The 23,507-nt window shown below is 38.2% G+C and overlaps 1 protein-coding gene and 1 pseudogene across 1 annotated transcript in view; one reads left to right on the top strand and one right to left on the bottom strand.

The window, feature by feature from the left end:
* LOC146397788 (uncharacterized) overlaps window positions 1–23,507 on the bottom strand; it is a 797,689-nt gene that overhangs the window by 142,950 nt on the left and 631,232 nt on the right. The window lies entirely within an intron of this gene.
* On the top strand, window positions 10,553–11,490 carry LOC110256241 (olfactory receptor 5H2-like; annotated as a pseudogene).

The following is a 23,507-nucleotide window of genomic DNA, read 5'->3' as shown; positions in this document are numbered from 1 at the left end:
TAATACAAAACACATAAAATAAAATGCATAGACATAAAATGACAATGAAGATACAACAATCCAAAATCTATAATTCACAGCAAAAGCAGTTCTGAGAGGGAAGTTTATGTCAATACAATCTTATCTCAGGAAAGTAAAAAAAACCCTCAAATAAATAACCTAATCTTACACCTTAAACATCTAGATAAGGAAGAAGAGACAAAGCCCAAAATTAGTAGAAAGAAAGAAATCATAAATATTAGAGCAGAAATTTATAACGTAGAGGCAAAGAAAACAATTGAGAAGATAAATGAAGCCAGATGTTGGTTCTTTGAAAAGATCAACAAAATTAATAAACCTTTAGCCAGACTCATCAAGAAAAAAAGGGAGAGAGTTCAAATACATAAAGTTAGAAATGAACAAGAAATTACAATGGACACTGAAGAAATAAAAAGGACCATGAGTGACTACTATGAGCAACTGTATGACAATAAAATTGATGACCTAGAAGAAATAGGCAAATTCTTACAAAGTTGAAACCCTCTAAGACTGAACCAGAAAGAAATAGCAAGTGCTAAATCGCAAGTGCTAAAATTGAAACTATGATTAAAAAACTTCCCTTGAACACAAGTCCAGGACCTGATGGCTTCACTACTGAGTTCTACCAAACATTCAGCGAAAAGTTAACACCTCTTCTTCTGAAACTTATCCAGAAAATTGCAGAGAAAGGAACACCCCCAAGCTCATTCTATGAAGCCACATTACTCTGATATCAAAATCAGACAAAGATACCACAAAAAAGAAAATTACAGGTCAATATCAGTGATGAACATAGATGCACAAATCCTCAAAAAATATTAGCAAGTGCCATACAAATATACATTAAAATATCATATACCATGATCAAGTAGGATTTATCCAAGGTATGCAAGGATTCTTCAATATTCACAAATATATCTCTGTGAAACAGAAGAACTTAAACCTCCAAAAGGGCAAGAAACCCTTGACATAACTGGGTAGAACAAAAGAAAAAAAGAAAAGAGAGAGAGAGAAAAGGAATGAGGACAGGGCTAGCATTCATGAGAGGGAGCTGTGACAGAGAAAAGGAACCCACACACTGGGAAGACACCTCACCAGAGGGGGGTCAGCCAAGATAGAGGACCTCAACATCACCAAGAAATGTACAGCAGTTGGACTGTGGAGAGCAAAGCAGAATGAGAAACATACAGATCATCTGCACTACCAACCTGGATACCACAGTCTGATGTGCTCTGGTGGGGGCTTGGCAGAAAATCAGGCTCCATAGATCAGTGCCAGGGAGAGAACTAGGATTGGGTGTGGGGAGACAGCCTGAGGAGCTAGGGAGCAGTGTGCCACAGACTGGGGTATGGTATGCTATGGACCGGGGAGTGAATGCCACAGCAGAGGGAACCAGGAGGAGGTCTGGGCCTGCAGGAGAAGCAAGCCACCATTGTTGGGGAAGGTGAGAAGAGGAGGAGCAGACTGACATAGGAATCTCCCTGTGTATGCATGGGCTCTCAGAGGGTGGGGCACTTCTGGCACAGGCTACGAGTGGCAGAGGCCACTTGCTCAAGCTACAGGGGACCAGGCATTCTTGCATAGGCTACAGGTGGCTGGGCACCTCTTACTAGGGCTATAGGCAGTGGAGGGCTAAGTCTGATGTGGTGCCCCTTAGGTGATCTACAGATGGCAGGGACAAACCATAGCAATCATCTCAGAAACCAGAGGGAGGCGTAGCCTGCCACCAGTAGGGGTCTGTGAAAGGGCTCAACCTGCATCCCTAGTCACCTCAGAGGTCGCAAAAAAGAAGGCATTGCTACAGAGCACTGGCTGTTGTTGCTCTCACTCCCATGGGAGCATACCCACCCTGCTGCTGCTTCTGACACTGTCAAATGCTCTGGGCAACATACAGACATTTGATCAGTGTCCCTTCCCAGCACCCTAAAACTAGAAGCAGCCTGTGCATCAACTCCTACATGGGCTAAGTAGGACAAGGTGCTTCTTGCATGGTCTACAGGTGTTGGTGGCAGACCATTGCAGTTATCTCTGACTCCAGAGGTGGGAATGGCTCACCACCCTAGAGATTCATGAACAAGTAACACTTGCAGCTTCCAATCACCTCAGAGGGCAACACAGAGGAGGACACTGTGACTGAACACAGCCTGTTGTTTCTCTCACTCTCCTGGGAACACACCAGCCCTGCTGCTGCCACTGCCAAACACAGCAGGAAGCAAACACATGCCTGATCACTGTCACTTCCCTGGACCCTGCAGCGAGAAGCAGACTGTGCAGAACCTCCTGTGTGGGTTAAGCAGCATAGGGTACTTCCTGTGTGGTCTACAGATGGTGGTGGGAAACCATAGCACTTATCTCTGACTCCAGAGGTGGGCATGGCCCAGCACCATTAGAGGCCCCAGTAACCTCAGAAGGCACCACACAGGAGGGCACTGTGACTGAACTCCACTTATTGTTGCTCTCACACCACTGCTGCTGCCATTTCTACATGCTATGGGCACTTCCTAAATCAGCTGAAGGCTCATTACCACTTCCCAGGGCCCTGCAACTAGGAGTAGAGTGTGCCATCTTCCTTCAGGTCCTGCTGTCAAGAGCCCAGTAACTAGGCACTGACTACTAGCCCTACACATTGCCTCCTTGCCCCTTGGAACAAACTCAGCACCCTGGGGTAAGAGCCTGCTCACACTGAAGAGATAACAAATGTCCAAACTTCCATGCCAAAAATAAATAGTAACCCCACACAAAATACAAAGGGGTGCACCTGCATAGAAGAAGTCATCCAAGCCTATAGTTCTGCTTCCCTAAACTCACAGAAAAAGAAAAACATAAGAAACATGAAAAAGCTCAGGAACAATTTCCAGTTAAAAGAAGAGGATAATTCACTTGAAGCAACAATGAAACAGACTTCTGCAGACTTCTGCAGTCTAGCATGCATGAGAGGGAGCTGTGAAAGAGAAAAGGTACCCATACCCTTGGAAGAAGAAAGAAGAAGAAGAAGGAGAAGGAGAAGGAGGAGAGGGAGAGGGAGAGGGAGAGGGAGAAGGAGAAGAAGAGGAAGAGGAGGAGGAGGAGAAGGAGGAGGAGGAAGAGGAAAAAGAGGAAGAGGAAAAAGAGGAAGAGGAAGAAGAGGAAGAACAGAAGCAGCAGAAGAAAATAAGCAGAAGCAGAAGAAGAAGAAGGGATTGAAAATATATTTGATGAAATTATGTCTGAAAACTTTCCAAATCTAAAGGAAACAGATATCAAGATACAGGAAGCACAGAGGACCCCAAACAGGTCACATGAGGTCATATAATAAAAATGGCAAAAGTTAAACAGAGGATTCTAAAGGCAGCAAGAGATAGACAAAGCATTATTTAAAAGGGAACCCCAATAATGCTATCAGCTGATTTCTCTACAGAAACACTATAGGCCAGAAGAGAGTGGCAGGATATATTCAAAATGGAAAAATTTGCAGCCTAGAATACTCTACCCAGCAAGGATATATGTGAAAATAGACAGAGAAATGAAGACTTTCTCTAACAAACAAAAGCTAAAAGAGTACTGCAATATGAATCCCATTCTAAAAGAAATAATAAGGGATTCTCTAAATTAAAAAAAAAGGTAAGAAGACATAGGATGGAGCAAATCACAATTGGAAAGCAATCACTTAAATAAGACATCATATAGGACTCAAAGGCCAAAACGACAAGACAAAACAAAACAAAAAACCCAGTAAAAATGATGATAGACACAAGAAACAGCAAAAGGCCAAACATGAAGATGTTAAGAAATGACTTCGAAATCATAGAATGTGGGGAAAAAAATAAGCAAGTATAGACTCCTTTTTTTAAATAATGTGTTTGAGCCTATATGACTATCAGGTTAAAGCAAGAAGATAGGAAGGGGATAACATACTTAAAAAACAGGGAAGCCACAAACCAAACCTTACATACACAAAAACTAAAGAGACAAGTACACAAGCATAAAATAAGTGGAAATCAGACAACCAAAGAAAAAAAAAGAGGAATGGAACAAAAGAGAAACAGAGAATCAACTGAAAAACAAGGTTTAAATTGTCAATAAATACATATTTATCAATAATTACCTTAAATGTCAAGGGACTGAATGCTCCAATCAAAAGACACAGAGTGCCAGAATGGATAAAAAATAAAACCTTACAATTCGTTGGCTACAAGAGACTCACCTTAGGGGAAAGTACACATATAAATCAAAAGAGAGAGGATGGGAAAAGATATTTCATGCCAATGGACAAGACAGGAAAGCAAGAGTTGTAATACTCATATCATACAAAATAGACTTTAAAACAAAGGCCATAAAGAAAGACAAAGCAGGACACTATTTAGTGGTAAAAGCATCTTTTTAAGAAGAGGATATTAAGATTGTCAATATATATGCCCCTAAAATAGGAGCTCTGAGATACACACAAATACTAGCAGACATAAAAGGAGAAATTGATGGGGATACAATACTAGTAGGAGAATTTAATACTCCACTCACATCAATGGAAACGTCTTCTAGACAGAAAATCAATAAGGCAACAGAGATCCTAAATTACATAATAGAAAAGTTAGACTTAACATTTTCAGAACATTAAATCCACAAAAATCAGAATATACATTCTTTTCAAGTGCCCTTCAAACAGTCTCAAGGATGGATCATATACTGGGTCACAAAACTAATCTCAACAAATTTAAAAGTATAGAAATTATTTCAAGTATCCTCTTTGACAACAATCACATGAAAGAAGAAATCAACCACAGGAAAAGAAATGAGAAAAAGAACTAACTAGATGGAAACTAAACAATCTCCTATTAAGAAACCAATGGGTCAATGAGGAAATCAAGAAGGAAATTAAAAAATACCTCAAGAAAAATGATAATGAAGACACAACCACTCAAAATCTATGGGATGCTGTGAAAGCAGTGCTTAGAGGGAAATTCACACGATATAGGCCTTCCTAAAATAAGAAGAAAAATCTCAAATTGACAACTTAATCCACCACTTAAATGAATTAGAAAAAGACAGACAAAAAAACCCTAAAGTCAGCAGAAGGAATGAAATCAGAAAGATTAGAGAGGAAATCAGTAAAATAGAGATTCAAAAAACAGAAAGAATCAATAAAACTAAGAGATGGTTCTTTAAAAAGGTAAAAAAATGATAAACCTATGGCAAGACTTACTAAGAAGAGAATAGAAAAGACAGAAATAAACAAAATAAGAAATAAAAAAGGGGAAATCCAAATGGATACTGCAGAAATACCAAAAACCTTAAGAGAATAATACTATGAACAATTATATGCCAACAAATTTTGACAATCTGGAAGAAATCAACAACTTTCTAGAGACTTACAGCCTGCTAAAACTGAATCAAGAAGAAATCGATCAACTGAACAGACCAATCACTAGAAATGAAATTGAATATGTCATAAAAACACTCCCTACAAATAAAAGTCCAGGACCAGATGGCTTTACAGACGAATTCTACCAAACATACAAAGAGGAACATATGCACATCCTCCTTAAACTTTTTGAAAAGAGTGAAGAAGAGGGAACACGCCCAAAGACATTCTATCACCCCAATTCCAAAACCAGACAAAGATACACCAAAAAAGAAAAGTATCGACCAATATATTTGATGAATATAGATGCAAAATTCTCAACAAAATTTTAGCCAACCAAATCCAGTAACATATCAAAAAGATCATATATCATGACCAGGTGGGGTTCATCCCAGGTTCACAAGGATGGTTCAACGTTAATGCAAGTCAATCAATGTCATACACCACATTAACAAAAGCAAGTCAAACTAGATGATCATCTCAATAGATGCAGAAAAAGGATCAAAGTCCAACATCCATCCATGATAAAAACTCTTAACAAAGTGGGTATAGAGTGAGAAAATACCTTATCATAATAAAAGCCATTTATGACAAACACAGAGCAAATATAATACTCAATGGAGAAAAACTGAAATACTTCCCACTAAAATCTAGAACAAGACAAGGATTCCCACTCTCACCACTGTTATTCAACACAGTATTGGAAGTCCTATTCACAGCAATCAGATAAACAAAAGAAATAAAAAGTATGAAAATTGGAAGAGAAGAGGTAAAATTGTCATTGTATGGAGATGACATGATACTATATATAGAAAACCCTAAGGCCTCAAACCCACAATTACTTGAACTGATCAACAAATACAGCAAAGTAGCAGGACATAAGATTAACATTCAGAAATCAGTCACATTTCTATACACTAAAAATGAAATATTAGAAAAGGAATACAAAAATACATTTTAAAACTGCACCTCCAAAAAATCAAATATCTGGGAATAAACCTGACCAAGGAGGGGAAAGACTTATATGCTGAGAACTATAAAACATTAATCAAGGAAATTAAAGAGGATTCAAAGACATGGAAATATATTCCATGCTTATGGATTGGATGAATTAATATTGTAAAAATGGCCATACTACCCAAAGCAATCTACAGATTCAATGCAATCCCTATAAAATTACTCATGACATTTTTCACAGAACTAGAACAAACAATCCAAAAATTTATATGGAGCCACAAAGATCCAGAATTGCCAAAGCAATCCTGAGGAAAAAAAAGCAGGAGACATAACTTTCCCAGATTTCAGGCAATATTACAGAGCCACAGTAATCAAGACAGCATGGTGCTCATTCCAAAACAGACATACAGACCAATGGAACAGAGTAGAGAACACAGAAATAAACTCAAAATACTTGTGGTCAATTAATTTTTGACAAAAGAGGCAAGAATATAAAATGGGAAAAAGACAGTCTTTTCATCAAATGGTGGTGGAAAAACTGGGCAGCCAAATGTAAATCAATGAAACTGGAACCCACCCTCACACCATGCACGAAAATAAACTCAATATGGCTGAAAGACTTCAGCATAAGGCAGGACACCATCAAACTCCTAGAAGAGGACATCAGCAAAACTCTCTGACATCAATCTTACAAATATTTTCTCAGGTCAATCTCCCAAGGCAACAGAAATAAAACAAAAATAAACCAGTGGGACCTAATCAAACTGAGAAGCTTTTGCACAGCAAAGGAAACCATAAAAATAAAGACAACCTACAGAATGGGAGAAAATAGTTTCAAATGATGCAACTGACAAGGGCTTAATCTCTAACATATACAAACAACTTATACAACTCAACAGCAAAAAAGCCAACAACCCAATGGAAAAATGGGCAAAAGACCTGAATAGGTATTTCTATTCTTTCCTTATTTTTTTCTTTTTGTCATTTCTTGGACTGCTCCCATGGCATATGGAGGTTCCCAGGCTAGGGGTCAAATCAGAGCTGTAGCCACTGGCCTATGCCAGAGCCATAGCAACGTGGGGTTTGAGCTGCATCTGCAACATATACCACAGCTCACGGCAACACTGGATCCTTAACCCACTGAGCAAGGCCAGGGATCAAACCAGCAACGTCATGGTTCTTAGTCGGCTTTGTTAACCACTGAGCCACGACGGAAACTCCTGAATAGACATTTCTCCAAGGAAAATATACAGATGGCCAATAGCACATGAAAAAATGTTCAACATCCCTGATTACTAGAGAAATACAAATCAAAATTACCATGAGGCACCACCTCACACCAGCCAGAATGGCCATCATTAATAAGTCCACAAATAACAAGTGCTAGACGGGGTGTGGAGAAAAGGGAACCCTCTTGCACTGTTTGTGGGAATGTAAGCTGGTACAGCTGGCCTATGCCACAGCCACAGGAATGCAAGATCTGAGCCACATCTGCAACCTATACCACAGCCCACAGCAATGCCAGATCTTTAACCCACCAAGCAAGGTCAGGGATTGTCCTCACGGATACTAGTCAGGTTCATTACCACTGAGCCATGATGGGAACTTCCAAAGGAAAAATTTAAATCAAAAATTTCTTTCATATACAAATTCCACAGGAAAATAAACTTGAGATTTTCAATAAAGGAAAAAAAATGATTTCAAGTATTAACAAATTTTGATGAAAACTAGGATTAGGATAAATATGTACACTCTACATCACAGCCATTCCTTTTTTTTAACAACTTCAGACTTTCTCTGACCACCCCCCCCTTACTCCTCTTCTGTGGCTTGTCTTTCCTACACTTATCCATCTAGGATTCTATTATTTTCCTCCTATTTCTCTCCCTCTATTTTTATGATGTTTTAATCTACTTAAAATTTCTTTCTATTTCTCTATGAATGCCTCCTTTCTCTTCCTAATTCCTTCCTCTTCTCTCCTTTCTTTTGAAAACTTTTCTTAAAATGATCTACATGAAAAATTCTCTATCTCTCTACAGGCAGTGGGCATTAACAACATGAATTCTCCATTTCATTCTCCTCATTGTTGTGCCACTTGTTTGCCTTTCATTTCTCATTATTCTTTGGTCCCATTTCTCTCACATAATGCAAGTTGCTCTCACCAAAGCCACTAAAATATCTCTCAATTTTTATGCTCAATGATATTCTGTTCACTTCTTGACCCATCACAACATTTTGGCCACTTTCCTGTGATTTTCTTTGTCCTTCTTGAGTATATTTCTCTTTATGATCATAACACTCTGCTCTCCAGTACCCTTGCTTTTCTGATCATTATGCTCTTACGGTCTTTCCCTGTCTTTATTACTGCCAGCCAGGGATACTGGATGCAATATGAAATGCTTTTTTGAATGAAATTGTCTCTAACATGGAAATGGCAGTGAGATTAGAGGAATCAGCTAGACAAAAATGGGCAGCAATAAAAATAAGCATGGCAGTCAGTCAATAGCGGAAATCATGTTACAGCCTTTGCCCCATTAGGTCTCTGCTGACGTATTGGACACCATGGCTCATGCTGAGTGCCACTAGTGTGGATGAAGGATGCATTTGCTGTATTTGTCCTGTTGCTGCTTTGGCTACTTTAGTAAACAAAATTATCTTTTGCCCTTTTGTCACGGTCACTCCAAATTCGAAATCCAGCATGGGTGGGTTTGATTTGTCAAACCTACATCAAATTCTCTAACTCTACGTGCAAGGGCAATGGGGAAGTCAGTTTCTGGCTCTTTTGGCTCCTAGAGTAGGTCATAAACTGCCAGCAGAGTATGGGTTAGAAAAGATGGTCAGATTTGGCAGTCTTGAAAAGACATACATCCTCTATGGCCACTTTAATATGCTTTCTTAGGTTTTGTTCCTCATTATTCTTTTTACTTCATGCACACTCTTCAATTGATAGGTTACAATTAAGTATGGCTTAAGACACTCTCAATCACTCCCAAGTCACTATTTCTATTAAGCTCTACTAGACTCATACCACAAATCATGTATCCCCCAAATGTTCAGAGGGCATAATCTCCACAAACTGACCACCACATTTGAGTTCTCAATCAATTTTTGATGAAAACCTATCTGGTCACCAAATGTCTCATCTATCCTTCACTGACAACCTCCTTTTTTTTCTTGTCTTTTGTCTTTTTAGGGACACACCCACTGCATTTGGAGTTTCCCAGGCTAGGGGTCTAAACAGAGCTGTAGCTGTCAGCCTCCACCACAGCAACAGCAATGCCCAATCCAAGCCATGTCTGTGACCAACACCATAGCTCATGGAAACACAGGATCCTTAATCCACTGAATGAGGCCAGGGATTGAACCTGCAACCTCATGGTTCCTAATCGGATTCATTTCCACTGCACCACAATGGGAACTCCACTGACTACCTCCTTCACATCCAACATGTCACAAATGGAGTGATTCTACATTATTAATTCCTTTGCATCTATCTCCTCATCATTCTCAACACTGTCAATATCATTTCACCTGTACACTAGGTACTTCACAGGATTTTGAAGTATTTCAGGCACAATTAAAAATATTGATTGTTAGACTTAATTCTTTGCACTCTAAATCAATCTTGACAGTAAAACCTCACAATCTATATTTTGCACCAAAAATTCCTTAGATAATTCTGATGTGTAAACTGGTTTAGAAACCAGGAGACAAGAGTAACAGATCCCTGACCTGACTATAATTTCCACTCCCTGCAGCCTAGTTTCTATACTACCATACAAGTATTAAAAAAAAAAAACAAAAAAAAAAAAAACAAAAAAAAACCTTACATTGCCATTCCTATCTCTTATTTTTAGTGCATACCTACTTCCTGATGATTATTGTTCAAGATTCTTTGCATGCCCTTCAATTCATTCTTTACCCAAGCCTTTTCAACTTACTTTTCCTTGATCCTATAGTCCTGTCCCAGACACAGAATTCCCTATAACACTCCATAATCTTCCCATAAATTTGGAAGACATTTAGAATGTCTTTCATTTTCAAATCTGTTGACTCTTTCACGGTTTTTGGATTTCAACAATCATTTAATTCCATCCCTCCAAATAAATCCCATACCATGCATGTAATAAACAAAATTGAGAGAATTATGATATGCATTTTTGTCTCTGTTCTCTAATATGTTTATATTATAATTTTATAGTGACTTTTCCTTTGATTTATCCCCATATACTTCAGGCAACACCTAGTGAGGAGATGGAAAAGGGAAATACAACATTGCTGACAGAATTTGTTCTCACAGGACTTACATATCAACCGGAGTGGCAAATCCCCCTGTTCCTGCTGTTCTTGATTATATACCTCATCACCCTCATGGGAAACCTTGGTCTGATTGCTCTCATCTGCAATGACCCTCATCTTCACATCCCCATGTACTTATTCCTTGGGAATTTGGCCTTTGTTGATGCTTGGTTATCATCCACAGTGACCCCCAAGATGCTGGTCAACTTCTTCACCAAGAACAAAATGATCTCTTTCACTGAATGCCAGGTACAATTTTTTTCCTTTGCAATCTGTGTAACCACAGAATGTTTTTTGCTGGCAACAATGGCATATGATCGCTATGTGGCCATATGCAAACCATTACTGTATCCAGTAATTATGAACAATAGACTATGGTGTTAATTTGGTCATTTTTAGGTGGCCTTTTCCATGCCATAATTCAAAATGCTTTTTTATTCAGATTAACCTTCTGTAATTCCATCATAGTACATCAAATTTACTGTGACATCATACCATTGTTTAAGATTTCCTGTACTGTTCCTTCCATTAATTTTTTGATGGTATTTATTTTCTCTGGGTCAATACAGGTGTTTACCATTCTAATTGTTCTTGTCTCTTACACACTTGTCCTCTTTACAATATTAAAAAAGAAGTCCATGCAAGGCATAAGGAAGGCCTTCTCCACCTGTGGAGCCCACCTCCTATCTGTCTCTTTATACTATGGGCCTCTTATCTTCATGTATGTGCACCCAGCATCTTTACAAGCAGATGCTCAAGATATGGTGGACTCTATATTTTACAGCATCATAATTCCTGTATTAAATCCAGTTATCTATAGCTTGAGAAATAAGAAAGTTATAGATTCATTGACAAAAATGTTGAAGAGAAATGCTTAGAACTCATACTAATACCAGTATTACTTCATTTAAACAGTCATATAACTGTGGAGATTAGATGTTGCTATGTGTTGATTAGTGTTCAAAGTTTTTTCATTTACTATTGCCTTAGAGTTTTAATGCCTTAAGGTGGAAGTATTAGTAAACATCTTACAGTACATGCATATGCTATTAAAATCTTAGAAAACACAATAATTTTTAACCAAGTGCTCATCTTATACTAGAATAAGAGAATAAATAATTAAATTAAAATGTTTTATGTATATGTTATCAATGTGACTTGATACATGCACTAAGCCCATGCTAGTAAAATTACCTTGAAAATAAATATACATATGATGTATTTGAGAGTAGTAGAACTGTTCAACCTGGAGACTCATATCACCTATTACTCAAGCCAGGATCTTGTTTGAAAGAACAGAGGCCATTCCCAATGAGGCAGGAGATAGATGGGCTTCAGAATAGACATTTACAACTAGCCTCTTGTTTATACTACTTGAGTCAGGAGATAGGTTGCTTTTGGTATAGATGTTTGTGACGAGCCACCTATTTGTACTTCAACATAAAAATAACAGGAACAAGATAAATAACCAGAATTTGTCTTCAATGGATACTTTAAACAATGGTAATGTCAGGGGCAAAGAGAGGGTTAAGTTCTCCTTGGGCAAAAGATCACATACTTCCTATCCTTGGGGTTAAGGAGACTGACACATGTGCAGAAAGATTCCTAGGGTCAAAAAGGGAGGGGATATCAGATCATAATAAATCCTGATACCATCCCATAATTCTTCACTCTAGAATCAATCTTGGCCCAAAAAAGTTCATGCATCTTGTGGGGGCCCTGTGTCTGGTCAGCTATGAGAAATAAAACAAGATAATTAGCCAAAGGAAAAGAAAGACCTGGAAGAACTGTCCTACCTGAGTGAATTAAATCACTTCTCTGGCATGCTTCTCATTCAAGGGAATACCCACAACCACACTTTTCCTTTGGGTGTGCATTACTGCCTTGCTTCTGCCTTAGAAAAATAGACCACTTCTTTGTGTGCTCTTCCACACGTTGTAATGGGATTTTAAGAATAGAATTGGTACCTGCTTTTAGGAGCCTTTGCCACCTTGAAACATTCTTGCTTTCTATAGGAGGCAAGAATCAGGACAATTCTGCTTTTAGCCTCTAGCTGCTCTGGTGGCTGGTAGTCCTGTTTTTCACACAGGCTGCACATGTTCAACTTCTGAGCAGATAATTAAGATCCCATTTCAAGCCATCACTCCCTGCTGTCTCCCTGAAATCACCAAGACAGTGAGAGGGAAGCTTCTCTCTCACTGATTCAGAAAGCTAAGAGATGAGATGGTGGATTTAATTGGGATGGACCTGGGAGGAAAAAGTGTCAGATTAGGAAGGAAATGGTTTCTATCATCCAACTATTTTAAAATCATGAAACTGATAAGAAAAAAAGAAGGAATATGTAAAGTTTACTGGACTATGCTGTTGAAAGCAAAAATCTTCAAGTAATGTTAAGATCGTATGATATCAGAGCAGTCAGTGGGTACCCAAGAAAGACATGAAAAAGAGCAAGAATGTACATGTTTTGTGCTCCCCAAATCCTTAAATGTCACCTTTTGTCTCGCCATATACTCTATGAATAAATGATTCACCTTCGGGTTCATCTCTGACTTTTCCATCCTTATCAATTATTTATACACATTCCTATTGACAATGCACTCATCCTAAAACTACTCACATCTGTAATAATAAATCACATCTGTAATTTAAAATAGCCTTCTTACTTCTTCTGTATCCTGTTTCTATTCTCTTCTCAAACATTGCAGGCTATTTTAAGAACAGAACTCTGATTAAATAATAACCATCTTCAAACATGCTTAGTGTATTCTTATTTCTACCAGATTATATCTGTATATTTGGTATACATATTCAGAATTTAATATATGTAAATGTATATGTAATTTGCTCATGTATTTAGTGTTCTTAGCTTGCCAATTTCTGTTGTTGTATAACATTCCCATGGTTCTGATTTTTTCCTGTAAGTTGTCTGAACATTTGTTCCTACGTTGTCATGACCCAAAGACTACATTGCTAATATAAGCAACTGGTGTGTGTTTCTTTGAAATTTGTAGAAATGCTTCACTAATTGGCCTTGTGTTTGAATGAAAAGGGTGACATCAAGCTTAGTATATGAGCATGGTGTGCTTACCTGCCAAGTCCTTTTTTAAGGTTAGGTGGATATTAAAGAAGAGTTTAGGTAGATATTAAATTGGAGGGTCTCAGTAATCCAGTCTTCCTATGTGGCATTACTTTGAACGTGTCTGTTTAATCTAGAGATTCTACTGCTTTTATGTGATTTTCATAAAAATCCCAAGTAATTCATCCCTTCCAAAAATTTACCAAAATGTCTTCACTGATATGTTCCTGTTTATACTGTGTTTTTTTATATATATGTATACATACACATATATACATACACATTTTTGGATCATATATGTCATTTAAGTGGTATGTTTGGAAAGATTTAAAATATAAACCTATATGAATACCACATTTTAGAATATATTTTGCATATTTCTATAAAAAGAAATCAATATGGCATATGTATTACTTAATGGTCTTTAGATGAAAAATACAATATTACAGTGCTAAGTTCATCCATTGCCTGGAACACTGATAATATTTTATGAAACCACCCTCTGTAAATACTAATAATATAATAGAAATACTCTTTATTATCAAAATATACAGATTTTTCTTAACCTGGAGATTTAAGAGTTCATAGTTCCCCTCTCTCTGTGTATACATATAAGCATTTATTCTCATCATTTTATAATACCTTGTGCATTTGATAAGTTGCTGACAACATTATGCTAGGCTGTGTTTAATGAGCCAATATAGCTAAAATTAGGTAAAAACAAACACCATCAGATTATAACAGTATGTCTCATTCAGAATTGTGAACTAGCTATAGCATAATTTATAGGGTATAGGCTATATATTAAGCATATAGGAATCCCCCTGTAGTCCAGGCTTTCTTTTTTTTTTTGTTGTTCTTCTCTAATAGAGTGGTTCTTAAAGTTTAGTGTGCTTTGGAATCGCCTGGGCAGCTTGTGGAAACAAACATTAATAGGCTCTCTCAGGAGAATTTCTGTCCAAATGTTATTTTTCCTTTTTTGGGACTTGTGAAATAGTTACTCTTTTTAATAATCAGTGAAGTAAATGTTTTAAAATCCAGATGTTAGTGACAAGTCAAAATGGAGTTTCTATTCCCTACTTAAAAAGCACTATGTAAATATTCTGAAGATATCCACTCTAGGTTTTATACTTTCCTTCCAATTTTGGGTAGCTGGCTACAGATTTTTTTCTTTATTTTTTTTTTCCTTTTTAGGGCCACACCCGCACATATGTAGGCTCCCAGGCTAGGGGTCGAATAGGAGCTGAAGATGACAGCCTGAGCTGAAAATAGAGCAATGTGGTTCTGAGCCCCATCTGTGACCTACAACATAGATCATGGCAATGCTGGTTGCTTAACCCACTGAGCAAGGCCTGGGATTGAACCTGCATCCTCATGGATACTATTTGTATTCATTAACCACTGAGCCACAACAGGAATTCCCTGGATACATATTTTAATGGGGCATATTTTCCAAAGGATGAGGCATTATGGACCTTTTTATAAACTTTTCTTGGGAAACATGACTAACTGTATTGATAGCCAACCTAAATCCCATTGTATCATGTTGATAAAGCTAATGGGAGATATATCTGTTAATCAGTAAAATTTTTTGTCAGGCTATATAAACTTATGGACATTCATTCTTTTATTTTATTAATTTTTACTTTTATATTTTCATGATAGCTTCCAATTTTGGCTACAGTGTTCTGTCAATTTTCTACTATACAGCATGTTGACCTGGTTACACATACATGTATAGATTCAACAGTCTGCATCTATTAACCCCAGACTCCCAGTCCATCCCACTCCCTCCCCTCCTCCTTGGCAACAAGTCTTTGCACCAAGTCCATGATTTTCTTTGCTGTGGAAAGGTTCATTTGTGTCTTATGTTAGACTCCAGATATAAGTGACACCATATGGTATTTGTCTTTCTCATTCTGATTTACTTTACTCAGTATAACCAAGACATGAAAACAACCCAAATGTCCATTAACAGATGATTGGATTAGGAAGATGTGGTATATATACACAGCATAATACTACTCAGCCATGAAACAGAACAAAATAATGCCATTTGCAGCAACATGGATGGAACTTGGAACTTCATTCTTATTTATTTATTTTACTTATTTATTTATTTTACTTATTTACTTATTTATCTTATTCTGCCGAGCATCATGGGGATCCAGTTACACATGTATGTATACATATATTTTCCTTCCATTTTGGTGTTGTGATGTAAGTATCTAGACATAGTTCTCAATGCTACACAGCAGGATCTCATTGTAAATCCATTCCAAGAGCAATAGTTGGCATCCATTAACCCCAAGCTCCCGATCCCTCTCACTCCCTCCCTCTCCCGTGGGCAGCCACAAGTCTATTCTCCAAGTCTATGATTTTCTTTTCTGTGGAAATGTTCATTTGTGCCATATATTAGATCCCAGCTGTGTGATATCATATGGTGTTTATCTTTCTCTTTCTGACTTATTTTACTCAGTATGAGAGTCTCTACTAACATCCATGTTGCTGCAAATGGCATTGGTTCTTTTTGATGGCTGAGTAGTATTCCATTGTGTATAGATACAACATCTTCCTAATCTAGTTGTCTGTTGATGGACATTTGGGTTGTTTGCATGTCTTGGATATTGTGAATAGAGCTGCAATGAACATGCAGGTGCATGTGTCTTTTTCAAGGAACGTTTTGTCCAGTATATGTCCAAGAGTGGGATTACTGGGTCATGTGGTAACTCTATGTATAGATTTCGAAGGTACCTAAATACTGTTCTCCATAGCGGCTGTACCAGCTTACATTCCCACAAATAGTGCAGGAGGGTTCCCTTTTCTCCACAGCTACTCCAGCACTTGTTATTTGTGGATTTATTAATGATGGCCATTCTGACTGGTGTGAGGTGGTATCTCATGGTAGTTTTGATTTGCATTTCTCTAAAAATCAGGGATGTTGAGCATTTTTTCATGTGCTTGTTGGCCATCTGTATATCTTCCTTGGAGAAATGTCTATTCAGGTCTTTTGCCCATTTTTCCCATTGGGTGGTTGGTTTTTCTGCTGTTGAAATGTATAAGTTGTTTATATATTCTAGAGATTAATCCCTTGTCTGTTGCATCATTTGAAACTATTTTCTCTCATTCTGTAAGTTATCTTTTTGGTTTATTTTTGGTTTCTTTTGCTGTGTAAAAGCTTGTCAGTTTGATTAGGTCCCATTGGTTTATTTTTGCTCTTATTTCTGTTGCCTTGGGTGAATGACCTGAGAAAATAATCATGAGGTTGATGTCAGAGAATGTTTTGCCTATGTTCTCTTCCAGGAGTTTGATGGTATCTTGTCTTATATTTAAGTCTTTCAGCCATTTTGAGTTTATTTTCATGCATAGTGTGAGGGTGTGTTCTAGTTTCATTGCTTTGCATGCAGCTGTCCAGGTTTCCCAGCAATGCTTGCTGAATAGAATTTCTTTTCCCATTTCATGTTCTTGCCTCCTTTGTCAAAGATTAGTTTATCATAGATGTCAGGGTTTATTTCTGGGTTCTCCATTCTGTTCAATTTATCTATCTGTCTGTTTTGGTACCACTACCACACTGTTTTGGTGACTGTGGCTTTATAACATTGCTTGATGTCTGGAAGAGTTATGCCTCCTGCTTGGTTTTTGTTTCTCAGGATTGCTTTGGCAATTCTGGGTCTTTTGTGGCTCCATATAAGTTTTTGGATGGTTTGTTCTAGTTGTTTAAAAAATTTCATGGGTAATAGGGATTGCATTGAATCTGTAGATTGCTTTGTGTAGTATGGTCATTTTTACAATATTAATGTTTCCAACTCAGGAGCATGGATTATCTTTCCATTTCTTTACATTTTCTCTAATTTCCTTGATTAATGTTTTATAGTTCTCGGCATATAAGTCCTTTACCTCCTTGGTCAGGTGTATTCCCAGGTATTTGATTTTTTGGGGTTGGATTTTAAAAGATTGCATTTTTGTATTCCTTTTAGAAAGTTTCATTGTTAGTATACAGAAATGTGACTGGTTTCTGAATGTTAATCTTACATCCTGCTACTTTGCTGAATTTATTAATCAGTTCAAGTCATTTTTGGGTTGAGTCCTTAGGGTTTTCTATGTATAGTATAATGTCGTCTACATACAGTGATATTTTTATCTCTTTTCTTCCTATATGGATGCTTTTTATTTCTTTTTTTTTTTTTGTCTGAATGCTGTTGCTAGGACATCCTATACTATGTTGTATAGCAGTGGTGAGAGTGGGCATCCCTGTCTTGTTCCAGATTTGAGTGAGAAAGCTTTCAGTTTTTCTCCATTGAGTATTATATTTGCCATGGGTTTATCATAATTGGCTTTGATTATGTTAAGGAATGCTCCTTCTATACCCACTTGGTGAGAGTTTTTATCATATGTTGGACTTTGCCAAATGCTTTTTCTGCATCTATGGAGATGATCATATGGTTTTTGACTTTTATTAACGTGTTGCATGATGTTGATTGATTTGCATATGTTTTACCATCCTTATGAACCTGGGATTAACCCCACCTGGTCATGGTGTACAATCTTTTTGATATGTTGTTGGATTTGGATGGCTAAGATATTGTTAAGAATTTTTGCATCTATATTCATCGAAGATATTGGCTGATAGTTTTCTTTTTTGGTGGTATCTTTGCCTGGTTTTGGAATTAGGGTGGTGGTGGCATCATAGAATATCTTTGGTAATGTTCTTCTTCAAACTTTTGAAAAATTTTAAGAAGGATTTGTATATGTTCCTCTTTGTATGTTTGGTAGCATTTGCCTGTGAAGCCATCTGGTCCTGGGCTTTTATTTGTTGGGAGTGCTTTTAATGACCTATTCAATTTAATTTCTAGTGATCAGTCTGTTCAGTTGGCCTGTTTCTTCTTGATTCAGTTTTGGCAGGCTGTAAGACTTTAGAAAATTGTCCATTTCTTCCAGATTGTCAAATTTGTTGGCATATAGTTGTTCATAGTGTTCTCTTAAGTTTTCTTTTTTCTTTTTTTGATATTTCTGCTGTATCCATTGTGATTTCTCCTTTTTCATTTCTTATTTTGTTTATTTGGGTTTTATCTCTCCTCTTCTCAATGAGTCTTGCCAGGGGTTTGTCAAATTTGTTTACCTGTTCAAAGTACTAACTCTTGGTTTTATTAATTTTCTCTATTGTTTTTTGAGTCTCTATTTTATTGATTTCCTCTTTGATCTTTATAATTTCCTTCCTTCTGCTGACTTTAGGTCTTTTTGGTTCTTTATCTAACTCATTTAGGTGGTGGGTTAAGTTGTCAATTTGAGATCTTTCTTCTTTTTTGAGGAAGGCCTGTATCACTATGAAGTTCCCTCTGAGCACTGCTTTTGCAGCATCCCATAGATTTTGAGGGGTTGTGTCTTCATTTTCATTTGTCTCCAGGTATTTTTTAATTTCTTTCTTGATTTCCTCATTGAACCATTAGTTTTTTAATAGCATGTTGTTTAGTCTCCATGTAGTAGGTTTTTTCTCATTTGTTTTCCTATGGTTGATTTCTAGTTTCATGCCATTGTGGTCAGAGAAGATACTTGAAATAATTTCTATGCTCTTAAATTCATTGAGGTTAGCTTTGTGTCCCAATATGTGGTTGATTCTTGAGAATGTTCCATGTGCACTTGAGAAGAATGTGTATTCTGATTTTTTTGGATGTAGTGTCCTAAAGATGTCAATTAAGCCTACCTATTTTATTGTTTCCTTTAGGATCTCTGTTGCTATGTTGGTTTTCTGTCTAGAGGATCTGTCTATTGGTGTCAGTGGGGTATTAATGTCTCCTAATATGATTGTAGTCCCATCAATTTCTCCCTTTATGTCTGTTAATATTTGTTGTATGTATCTGGGTGCTCTTGTATTTGGGGCATATATGTTGATGATAGTAATATCCTCTTCTTGAATGGATCCCTTAATCATTAAATTGCATCCTTCATTGTCTTTTTTGTCTTTCATTTTAAAGTTTATTTGATCTTATTTGAGTATTGCAACACCTGTTTTCCTGTCATGTACATTGGCATGAAATATTTTTTTCCCACTCCCTCACTTTCAATCTATATATTTCCTTTGTCCTAATGTGAGTATCTTAAGGCAGCATATTGAAGTTTTTTGATTTTTTATACACTCATCCACTCTGTGTCTTTTCATTGGGGCATTCAGTCCATTGACATTTAAGGTGATAATTGATAGATTTTGATTTATTGACATTTTAAACCTCATTTTCCAGTTGATTCTATGATTCTCCATTCTTCCTTTCTTTTTTTGGCTGGATGGTCTGCAGTTATTTTCTGCTTGATTGTTTTTCTTTTCATTTTTTGTGAATGTAATGTGTGGTTTTGATTTGTGCTAGCCCTGTTTTTTAGTTATGTTAACCCCTTCCTATCACTGTGTTTTAGCCTGATGGTCCTGTAGGTTCAAACACTTCATTACCATACTAAAATTAAAAAGAAAGAAAATTTAAAAATAATCTATTGATTTCTTTGCTTCCCTTGCACAAATTTTGTGATCTCGATGTCTCTTTTTTTAAAAATTTTATTTCATTTTAAACATGTTCATGATTAGATCTGTATGCTGGCTTATTTAAGTGACTGCTCTCTGAATGTGGTTTCCTCCATACCAGTTCTTTCTCTCTCCCTCTCTCTTTTTTTTTTTTTTTTTTTTTTGATTTAGGAAAGCCATTTCAATATTTCCTTTAGAATGGGTTTTGTATTGCTGTATTCTTTTATCTTTTGTTTGTTGGAAAAAATTATTTCTCCTTCTATTTTATATTATATTCTTGCTGGATAGAGTATTCTAGGTTGGGTATTTTTTCCTTTCAGTGCTTTAAATATCCCTTTCCATTCCCTCCTTGCCTGTGGAATTTCTGTAAAGAAATCAACTTATAGCCTTTTGGGGGTTCTCTTATAAGTGACACTTTGCTTTTCTCTTGCTGCCTTTAGGATCCCCTTTTTATCATTAACTTTTGCCATTTTTATTATGATATGTCTTGGTGTGGGTCTATTTGGGTTCAACTTATTTGGGGCTCTCTGTGATTCCTGTATCTTGAAATCAGTATCCTTTAGACTTGGGAAGTTTCCAATGATAATTTCTTCAAATATATTTTCCATCCCTTTATCTTTTTCTACTCCTTCTGGAATTCCTATTATGTATAGTTTGGCCTGCTTTATATTATCCTCTAGGTCGCTGATATTGCTTTCACGTTTTTTCATTGGGTTTTTTGTCTACTGTCCTGTTTGGCTGATTTCCATTATTCTATCTTCCACATTACTAATTCATTCCTCTGCAATATTCATTCTGGTCTTTATTGCCTTTAGCTCAGTATGTATCTCTGCAAATGAATTTTGTAGTTTTTTCTTGGTTCCTCCTTGTATTTCCTAGTTCCTTTCTGAGGGAGACTGCATTACTGTTCATATCTGCTCTTCATTCCTTCAGTATTTTCACTATCTCCCTTTTTAACTCCAAGTCTGTCAGACTGCAGAGATCTGTTCCATTGTTGACTGCTTTAGGTGAGTTCTCCTGTTGGTTTAACTGGGAATGATTTCTGAGTTTCCTCATCTTGCTTGTTATTTTCTTTTTTTGTGGTGGAGTTGTACTCCCTGTGGCTGGGCATGGTTTGCCCTGGCACTTCTGTGGAGTGCTTCCCAAGGGCTAGCAGTGTTGGATGGTCTTCTTTGAGGAAGCAGGACATTTACTGAGGGTGGGCAGGGCTAGAAAAGTCACTCTGAAGCTAAGGAAAACTTCCTGAGGGTGTGCAAGACTGGAAGGTCCATACCACAATGATTGTAGACTTCCTGTGGCAAGGGAGAGCTTGCTCTGGTGTTTCAGGGCTGTGGAGCACTTCCAGGGGTGGGCAGTTCTGGGCAGCTGCCCTGTGGGAGTACATTGCCTCTTGAGTGTGGGAGCAGCTAGACGGGCCACTGGGAGACCAAAGAGCACTTCTCCAGGGCAGCCAGAACAGGCAAGACCGCCCTGTGTTGGAGGTAGACTTTCTGTGGCCTGGCAGGTCTTGCCCTAGTGTTTCTGGGCCGCAGAGCTCTTCCAGGGGACAGGTGGGGCTGGGCAGCTGCTCTGTGGGTGTAAAGCATCTCCTGAGGGTGAGAGCAGCTGGTGGGGCACTCAGAGACAAGGGAGCCCTTCCCCAGGGCAGCAAGAACTGGCATGACCATCCTGCAATGGATGCAGAGCCCCCGTGGCTGGGAGGAGCTTTCTCTGGCATTTCTCGGCCAAAGAGCTCTTCCAGGGGTCAGGCGGTGCTGGGAGTAGAGCACTTCCCAAGTGCAGGAGCAGCTAACTGGGCCTCTGGGAGACAAAGGGGTGCTTCCCCAGGGCAGCCAGAACTGGCAGTACCACTCCACAATGGAGACATACTTCCCATGGCTGGGCAGAGCTTGCTCTGGTGTTTCTGGGCTGCGGAGCTCTTCTGGAGGGCTGGCAGTGCTGAGCACTACTCCACAGGGTGTAGCCCCTCCAGAGGGTGGGCAGGTCAGGCCAGGGAAAGTACCTGAAGTGGTCATCTTCCTGCTAGTGATGAGGCCAGCCCTATGGGATGGCAGGTGGCCTCAGGTCAGGCATGCACAGGTTAGGGGAGAAGGGATGCACTGTGTAGCACTGGTCTCTCCTGGCTGGTGGGCAAGAGCACTCACTGGGGTGCAAGGAGTATTCTAGGGCAGCCCACCCCCCATCCTCTCCCTTCCCCAACACTGGCATCTTGTCTATCATGCAGGTCTAGCTCTTCTCCCAGGTTCCCTCTGTTGTGGCTTTCCACTCCCCAGCCCTTAGTGTATTGCTCCCTCCACCTGTGATGCACTGCTTCCTAGTCCCTCAGGCAGTCTCTGCACCACCAACCCCAGCCCACTCACTCCTGGTGACTAACCTCTGGAGCCGAGGTCTCGGTGTCCAGCACCCACCCCACGTCTCAGTTTTTGGTGACTGTGCCAATAGTTCAGGTGATCTGTTCGGCTCTCACTCTGCTTTTCAGATCTCAGACCCACTGCTGAACTCCGTTGATCTTTCCATCAATTAGGTGACTTTCCAAGGTGTGGGTTCCCTTTCTCCTTCCCAGTTCCCTTTCTGGAATGCCAATCTGGTCCCAATTCCCCTTCTCTCACTCTCTTCTTTTCTCTCTTTTTACCCAGTTATGTCATGAAATTCTTGCTGTTATTGGAGGTTTAATTTCTTCTGCCAGCATTTAGTTGCTGTTCTGTGTTAGTCATTTAGTGTGGTATTTTTGTGGTGTTTCTGGGAGAGGGCGAGCAAGTCCCCCTACTCTTCTGCCATCTTGCCTTCCCCCCCTTCAAAGAAATTTCATTTGTGAGTTATTCCTTATGTTATGATAATATGATGATATCTTGTTTGAGGAGGTTCTAAATCAGCCTTATTTAATGACAATGGCTAGCAATTCCATTATATTTCTTTCTTTTTTAAAAAAAATAAAGACATTCACTAAATCTACAGTGAGTTTTGGTATTAGGATTGTCCAGAGTAATAAAAACTATATGTGTGAGTACATATATATGTGTGTGTGTGTGTGTGTGTGTGGATATATATATATATATATATCCACACACACCCACACCCGTGATATATAATCTAGATCAATATGTATCTAAATCTATATCTACATATATATCTATAACTAAAAACATTTGTTATAAGATAACTGTGTCACATATTTACTGATGCTAAGATGTCCCATCATCTGGTATTGGCAAGACAGAGACTCAGGGAAGCTGATGTTGGTTTTAAAGCTTGAGAATAGGAGGGCTAATGATATAGATATCTGTTCATGTCTGAAAACCTGAGAATGAAGA

This window comes from Sus scrofa, chromosome 13 (genome assembly GCF_054392235.1).
Source record: "Sus scrofa isolate SSC_HxYL_T2T_F1_AM1 chromosome 13, Sscrofa_HxYL_maternal_Yorkshire_Landrace_v2.0, whole genome shotgun sequence".
NCBI lineage: Eukaryota > Metazoa > Chordata > Mammalia > Artiodactyla > Suidae > Sus > Sus scrofa.
Note: the sequence above shows the minus strand (reverse complement) of the source record. Positions and strands in the feature narration are given on the sequence as shown.